The sequence below is a fragment of the Piliocolobus tephrosceles genome, chromosome 9 (genome assembly GCF_002776525.5).
Source record: "Piliocolobus tephrosceles isolate RC106 chromosome 9, ASM277652v3, whole genome shotgun sequence".
Taxonomy (NCBI): Eukaryota; Metazoa; Chordata; class Mammalia; order Primates; family Cercopithecidae; genus Piliocolobus; species Piliocolobus tephrosceles.
The window spans coordinates 81,487,626-81,496,405 of NC_045442.1; positions in this window are offsets into that span (position 1 = coordinate 81,487,626).

Below are 8,780 nucleotides of genomic sequence, written 5' to 3' on the forward strand. Positions count from 1 at the left end.
TACTGATACAATGTCTTTTCCTCCGATCTTTCTCAGAGCATCACCTCTAACCCTAGGCCAGATTTCTCACCCTCATGTGCTAGTGCATCCTTCAGCTGGTATTGCTCACACAGAACAGGGACTTTCTCTCTATAAGCCATGGTGGCCACTCTGAGAAAGAACAAATTGTTCATTTATGCACTTTCATATCCTTTATTTTGTTTAGACATTTCAGGCTTTGTTTGCTAATCAAAGTCTGGTTTTGCTTGAAGAATTGAATCACAATAGATGGATACTGTGCACACAATTCAAATTTGTAAAATATATTTCAGATACTAGATGAAGGCAAAGAGTGATCCCCTATGGCCCCTATAAAGAAAGACATGGGAAGTCAGACCTTGCCTTAAGCCTCATTCTTAACATGAAGATGTGACAAAAGAAATAGAGTGATAGTGGGGTTTGAAGTCTGAGCCATCCAGGAATCAGGCAGATTCATATCACACTACCAGGACTTCTGTAGGCCAAACAATACCCTCATAAAGGTGTCCACATACTAATCCCTGGAATCCTTGAATGTTGTAGGTTACATGGATGGGGGGGAACCCAAGTTGCAGATGGAATTAGAGTGCCAATAAGCTGCCCTTGAGATGGGAAAATTACCCCAGATTGTCCAGATGGGCTTATTATAGTAGCTCATTAGGCAGAGGCAGACATGAGCATGGCAGGAGAGTTCCCCTTCTGCCCGCCAAGGTATGTCAGGTGTGCATCAGGTGATGTTCAGGAGGTTGTTAAACTGCCACTTTAAAATAATAATTGGTTACAGTCAGTACCAGGGAAAGGCAGTCTCCCAGTGGATAGAAACGCTATAACTAGTGTTCAGCAGTGTCCCAGTAAGATCTCAGGAGTTGGGTGAATGGGCTCAAGCACGTGCACTAAGAGACAAAATGGCAGAGTTTAACTAATATGTAATCTACTAGAAGCACTCAACCAATGTGGAAAAAAATACCACAAGTGAGCATGTACACTTCAGTAAACACACTGCTCATGCTCCCCACAACCCCCACCAAGCGCGGACAGGCCACTGCGCATGCAGACAGCCCACCCCAAGGGAAGAATCAGGGGAGAAGAGATGCAGACTCTGGAATAATGCCGATGCATAAAACCCCAAGTCAAAGGTCAAACCACACACTTGACTCTCTCAAGTTGCCTGCTTGGCCCTCTTCCAAGTGTACCCTACTTTCTTTCATTCCTACTCTAAACTTTTTAATAAAGTTTCACTCCTGCTGTAAAACTTGCCTCAGTCTCTCCCTCCCTCTTATTACCCTTGGTTGAATTATGCTCTCTGAGGAGGCAAGAACTGAGCTTGCTGCAGACCTGTACAGATTTGCAGCTGCTAACATATTTTGGTGCCATGTGACTCACATACATTCCCTGGTGGTGACAAGCTCAGTGTAATTACAAGTGTCTTTATAAGTGGAAGAAGGGAGAGAGAGATGAAAATGTGACATTGGAAACAGAAATCAGTCATTTAATGTAAGAAAGTCTCAATCTGCCTATGTTGTCTTTAATGATGTAGGAAGCGGATTGTGGACCAAGGATTGTGGGCAATCTGCAGAAGTCAAAGGAAAGGGGAACAAATTCTCCCTCAGAGGCTCCAGAAAGGAACATAGTCTTCTTGACACTTTGGTTTTAGCCTAGTGAGACCAATTTTAACCTCTTACCTCAAAAACAGTATTGTTGTTTAAGCCACCAAGTTTGTGGTAACTTGTTACAGCAGCCATGTGAGACTAATACAAGGTTAGAATCACTTTCAGGTTAAAAAATGGCAGCCTGTTCTGACATCAGTTCTAAAGTTTTCCATCTTCATTTTCTTCATCTCCTATCTCCCCCAGCTCTTTCCTCACAGAACTTCTACCTTAAAGGTGATCCTATATCCTCCCTTCTCCAACACCTCCCTCTTTTGTCTTCTTTCTTCCCATTTCTACCTCTCCATTGGACTATTCTCCTGTTTCTCTTTTCTCCTTTTCTGATCTCCCATTGTTTACCTACCTTCCATATTTTCCATTTCCCACATACTTCTACTTTCTAGGAGGGAGGTGGAAGTCAGCAGTGGAAAGAAGGCAGTGTAAGAATATCTGAGTACCTGTTGTGTATTTTTCTTTTTAGAAAGGAATTTCACCAAGCTGCAGCACTTGCCTTGAGCAATCAATGAATGTAAACTTTCCAGCAAAGATCTACAGAACAATAGGAACAATACATGGCTCCTGGCAATCCAGCCACATGAAAACACAAGTTCAGTTGCAATTTGCTCCTATCTGTAACTCTTCATCTTACTGGAAAGTGCTACTCCATTAAGGCATTTCTTAGAGTGGTGTTCTCAAAATGCAAAGATTTCTATCCAAAGGTTCTGTCTGTTCAAGATTCAATTATGTCTACACAAGACTGAAATTTTGCAAGTTTCCTTAAATTAAAAAAAATACTAAATGTAAAAATCCTACAAGAAACTGAAAAGATGAGATTAAAAAAAAACAAGATGTACTAAATTGGATGCTGACTATTGGAAAATTGAAGCCAAGTTTAAGCTGTAATTGTAAAATATCATGCAAATTTTAAACAACATTCAGAGTTTGGCCAAGGGGTCAATCTGGGTAAAAGAGATATGAAAAGTGCTCAATCCTTCTTTTCCTGCCATTCTGTTATTTCTAATCCATAGCAGTTCAAAAAATGCAGAAGTTTCATGCCTTTGAGAGGATGCTAAGCAAAATGTTTGAAATGGCACATTTCCCAACTGTTCATAAAAATTAGTAAAGGATAATAATGGAAATGGCTTATATTTTAATTCATATTTTGTAACCCAAGCCCTAGAATTAGAAACAGCCAGAAGGATACATGTAATAGTTTTTGCTCATAATCACAGAGGCAGAAAGTGAGGCCTTTTCACAGGAAGTCAAGAGGCGATGGCCAGACCCTAGAAAGCTGATGTTGTAACTGGACATCCAGGAAAAGAGAAAAGATTTGTGACAGGTGGTCAGGCATGGAGGGACAATACGAGTTAATTCTGCTGAGAGGTTTTTCTAATTATATGAGGTTTAAGTCACTTTATGTTAAAGATGGCATTAATGATCCCCACATGGAGGGATTTTAGGGATTACGGGGAACATGGACAAACAGTATCTGAAGTCTAGCCAGGTAAGAGGAATTGCTGGTCTTTAGCTCTGGTCTTGAAGAAGAAGCCACAATGATGACGTATTATTTACCCTTAGAATAAAATCTATACTTTTCATCATGACCCTTGTCTCTGTCTATTCCCTCAGCTTCATCCTACACTACCCAGACCCTGTTTACCATGCTTCAGCCATACTAGCCTTCTTTCTGTTCCAAAAGTTCAGTAATTTTAAACCACTCCTTGATTCATTTGTTTGTATCTACGAATATAATCAATAGAATATAAGTTCTTTGAAGGTAGGAACCTGCCTGTCTCGGTCACGTCTGTATAGCCCATGTATGCTGTAGTGGCCAACATATTACAAGTGCATCAAGAAATATTTGTTGAATTAATGAATGAACAAAGACCCACAATATGGCACTTACCATGGCCATGACCTAAAACACAAGGCATATATCCAAAGTCCTGAACATAAAATTTTACTGCAGCACCAGAGAGAAATATATTATGAATTATCTTTAAAATTTAATAATAAAGTCTGTGAATATAGCCTTTTCTCCTCAAGATAATGTAAATATCTTTTTATAGTTTCTTTTTCATTTTCCAAATGAATCTCTTTGCTGTTTCCCATGGATGTTTATGAGTTTATATGCTCCCTTCTCTGCTTGCTTCTTTGTACTTTTCTGAAATTATGGAGCAACAACTTCAGCATTGCATTGGCCTTATACAACACTGTATTCATCTGGGCAGTGAGAAAATCATGTCATCAAATATTAAGCAGTCAGACCTTATATCTAACTCAGGAAGCCAGCTCTTCAGAGTGGAACAGGCAATAGAAAATGCATGCTCCAAAGACACACTGGCAATCAGTTCTAGACCTTCAAGCACAGCTGTGTAGAAGGGATCTAGAGCACTCACTAATGTAACTTGTTTAGTGCTCCTTCAGGGGCCATCTTACATAACTCATGTCAGTGCTGAGGCCGAGGTCCTTCAGTATTGAAGTAGAGAGTCTTCAGAGCCTGGGGTGTGTCTCCTCTCAAGCAACAGCTACGTCCAGGGACAAATCGACTTCACATTCAGTGTGTCTCATCAAGGAAAAACGACAGAGAGAGAATGAGGAGGGAGGAAGAGAAGAAAGAAAGGAATAAAAGGAGGGGATGAAGATGTGACCGAAAAGAGACAGATGATTTTTAAAAAGGACAAAGAGAATAAAATGAGACAGAGGAAAAATACAAAACAAGAGAGTGTCCAATGAAAAATGAGGGCAGAAAAGTGTTAAAGAAAACAATGCAAATGAATGGAGAAAGCTGCAAATGTCTCTCTGTGCTGGTTGGGTGGTGCCCGTGGTTGCTTTCTTGTCACTTCCAAGAAAAATCTGGAAATTCATTCAGAATTTTGAGTTACCTTCAGGTTCACACATTTTGGGTAAAGAATTAGATGAAAGTGTAAGATGCTGCCTTAAATTTACTTCTTAGTTTATTTCCAGGAATCTTAAGATCATCCTGGGGCCTGGGAAGAAGTCTGTCAGTGAAACCCTCACCAAGTATTTCACTCGGGAGAAATCCAAGTGCAGGGCTTGTCAAAGAGAGGAAAACCTTTAAAGTGGAGGAGACAGTTAGCTGAGAACCTCAGATTGATACTCATTCTATAGTTTACCATTGACTCAGTCCCCTGCCTGTGGTATCATGAGAAGAGCGAGGCTTTCAAGAGATCAGCACACCTATGGGTGAATCTTGAAGTATGCCAGGCTCTGCTGCCTAACTCTAGGTGTCATGTCTAAAAGAGGTGCACTCGTGATGGCATGGACAAGGGATGGACACAGGCAACTGGCTTCCTGGAGGGTTCTCCCACCTTTTGGTCATCTTAGGTTTCCAGCCACTTTCTACTTCTGTCACCTGAAGCATATTTCTGGAAGTCAATCACCAACTGCATGGTGACCATGAAAGGATCATTTTGTTCCTATGGAAGTACTCTATAATTTCTTACCTAAACTAGAGCACATTATTTGAGAGTGAGGGAGGGTGCTGTGGATGATTAAGTTAGGCTGAGAGTTGTAAACAGGACCATTCTAGGCACGCTGGGGTGCATTCTCACTGTACTCATGAAGCTTCCGACGCCGATCACAATGGATTGGATCAAGGGTTGGTACCTGCAATTGAAAAGTAAGTCCAACAGCAGTCTTTTTCTAGGAATTTTAGAACTAGTAGTAAGTAGGACTGTCCCTGTCTTTTTGATGAATGAAGCTATTCTGGCAGTTATGCCAACTTGTCAGTGGCCCTGTTTTCCACATTGTATCCTGGAGAGACTGACGGGGTAGATATGGAGTCAAGGCAAAAGAACCTAGAGCAACACATAATCTGCATTTGTGGCACCCAGGTTCCTGCGTTCTACCTCCGTGATTTCTTGAATGCTCTCTTTTCTGTAACAACCAGTTGCCCTTTGGAGAAGAGAAGGAGGTGGTGAAAGATAGCAGAAAGACTGAGAATATATTCCAGAGACTAACTTCACACACTCACCCACACTCACACTTACCTGTGCTTACACATCAATGACTTCCAAGTTAGCCTGAGCTCTCTCCTATGTCCATCAATTCAACACCAAACAAAAATGTTTTGAGAGCCTATTACGTTTCCATTCCTGTGATGAAATGGTTAATAGAAACAGAATGAACCATTTATCTACCCTCATGCAATTTGCATTCTAGGTTGGAATAACAGAAAATGAACAAGTAGATAAATTAGATAGTTACAGGTAGCAAAAAGTGTTAACAAAATAAATTGAGGTAATGGGATAGAAAGTGACTAAACAAAAAATGTATTATGCAGTTTATAGCATGTGCATAAGTAAAACGTATAACAATAGCAGAAAGGTCAAGAGAGGAGAAATGGAAGTACACTATTATAAGGTTCTTGTATAATATGTGAAGAGTATTTCCTGTGGCTAAGGTGGTCAGAGAAGCCCTCTTTGAGGAGGTGATATTTGAACTGGCACCTTATTAATGAGGAGTATTATTTTAACTGGCTCCATGGTATGTCCAGCCATGGGAAAAGAATTTGAAACTCATTTCAAAAACTCAATGGGGCAGCATATTCATCCCTAACTCTAATTCTCTTCCTCTAGGTCTCAATAATATCACTGCCCAATTCACCTTCCGAAAGGATTGTCAGTATCTTGGTATGTCCTCAATACCCTCAGTTTCCCAAGGGCAGGAAGCATTTTTTATGTTCTTCATCACCGTGTTTCCAGGGGGGGTTTACACGGTGCCTGACCCAGGGTAAGCTCCAACATATCTTTTGTTGACTCAGCACATTTGATTATGGAAACTACCTTAATTGGTTTTCTGTTTTCTATAGGATACAAGCTAAACCATTTATGAATTAATCCCATCTCCTCTATATATCTTCTCCTGCAATCGCTTTGAATTGACTGTATCCTGGGCATGCTCTGTTCTTTCACAGTTCAATGTCTTTACACCTGCTATGTTGAATGCCTAGTTCATCTGAAAACAAAAAACAACCCACAAAATCTATCATGCTGAGAATACAGCTGAAGTATCCTCCCTTTATGGAGATCTCCTCTAATTTATACTGTATTCCCATATCACTAGACATTATAGCACCTGCAGTTATGTATTGCTATTATGCTGTCTCACTCATTGTGAATTGCTTTAGGTAAGAAATTTGATTCCTCAATTTGATTACTAGGTGCCCAATAATTATAGCAGTGCTAGGCACAAAAGTAGATGCTCAAAAAATGCTCATTGAAGAGAGAACATGAGATTTCTGCTACCGTACTTCTAAAAATAAATGGATCCAGTAGATGTGTGCCTTTGATAAATCATCGTGATGGTTAATACTGAGTGTCAACTTGATTGGAATGAAGGATACAAAGTATTGATCCTGAGTGTGTCTGTGAGGGCATTGCCAAAAGAGATTAACATTTGAGTCAGTAGGCACACTGACTACACAAGCCATTTCAAAGTAAATTAAAAATATTAGAACTAATTTGCATACTTCATTTTATGAAGCAAACGTGACTTTGGTTGTCAAATACGATGTCATGGGCAAAAATAAAAACCCACACATAATGATAGTCTAACCTGTGATAATACAAAACTATTTTTTCAAGCTTTTCTTAACCAATCTACTACTGTACTTATCACCATGATTAAAACAACTTGTTCCTTAAATATTAATAGAGGGCAACTTTAACACAAACATAAGAATAAGATTTAAATCCCTCTGTGCCAGTTCACTTATCTCCAAAATGGGAATATATCTCATGCATACCCACCTTTTTATGAGAATTAAGTGAGTTAATCTATGTAGAGTTCTGTAAAATAGTGCCTGACACTTTATTAAATGCTAAGCAGTATTAGAAGTCATTATTGGTAGTAGTAATCATAGTGATAGTCATAAGCACTTGTGTGTCTCATACATTATTCTAATTATTTTACATATTTTAATGTATTTTATCCTTTCAATTACTCAATGAGGAAGGTACTAATATATACTTTTTAATAAAAAAATTTTTCTAATTCATTTTTAAGGCCATTTCGTAAGCCTTAATTTTCCTAAAGTGTCATAGCTAGAAAGTGCTAAAACTGAAACTGAATTTGTACAAGTCTCTCTAGAAGTTCATGCTTGAACATCTAGTTATAGTGTCTCAGAGCAGAAGGAACAAAGCTAAAAGCTGAGCCTTTCATTCATTAAAATCTCACTATATTTATTTGTTTTAGTCACCAAATGACTAATATTCATACAAATTCTCACAATTAGCAATATGTAATAGTATAAAGCATATACATATTATATTTTTACATGTATTTTTATACTATATAGGTTTATATATTACTAGGTAAAACATAATTATAGTAATAAATAACCAAATAAAATAAATTGTAGTTTTAAAAGTATATACATATTACATTATGTACATTATAGATCATATAAAAATGAAAAGTGAAAACAATGACAAACATAAAATAACCAATGTTTACATTTTTAAATAATTTTAAAATAATTTCTACATATTAAGTATACATCACTACATCACATTTCAAAAAGTAAATATTTTCATTAATAATAAAATTTCCATAAGAACAATGTGTTTTATTACATATATTATTTTTGAAAAATATTTGTTTCACTCTTAGTGATGTAAAAATTCAAAAGTCAGATGTTCAGTTTATTTTGGTTCTTGGTTTTATGCCTATAGTATCTAAAAAAAGATAGCTCCCAAAGATTCATGAATCCAGATGTGGCTGTGCATAATTAATCACAATATCATTTATCATCCACATTATGCAATGGTATTTGCAGAAATTGGACTTGTATATTTCCATGAATCCTGAAGTCAATCAGCAGTTCCTACACACTAATGAGAAAATATTTCATTTTAACATTTTAACAAATTGGCTTAACACCCACTGAAATTCTGTATTTGGAAAGTTTTTAAATACATGAAATTTCCAATTGCAAGTTTTTGTGTATGTGTTTGTGGGCACACATACAGATTTTATGACTTTATTTTATTTATTTACCTAATTTATCTGGGATACTTAGTCATTTTATGATTTTAGCAGTCATATTTGGGTTTACAGTATGCTTCATTAACTTAGCACAGCCTACCTTTG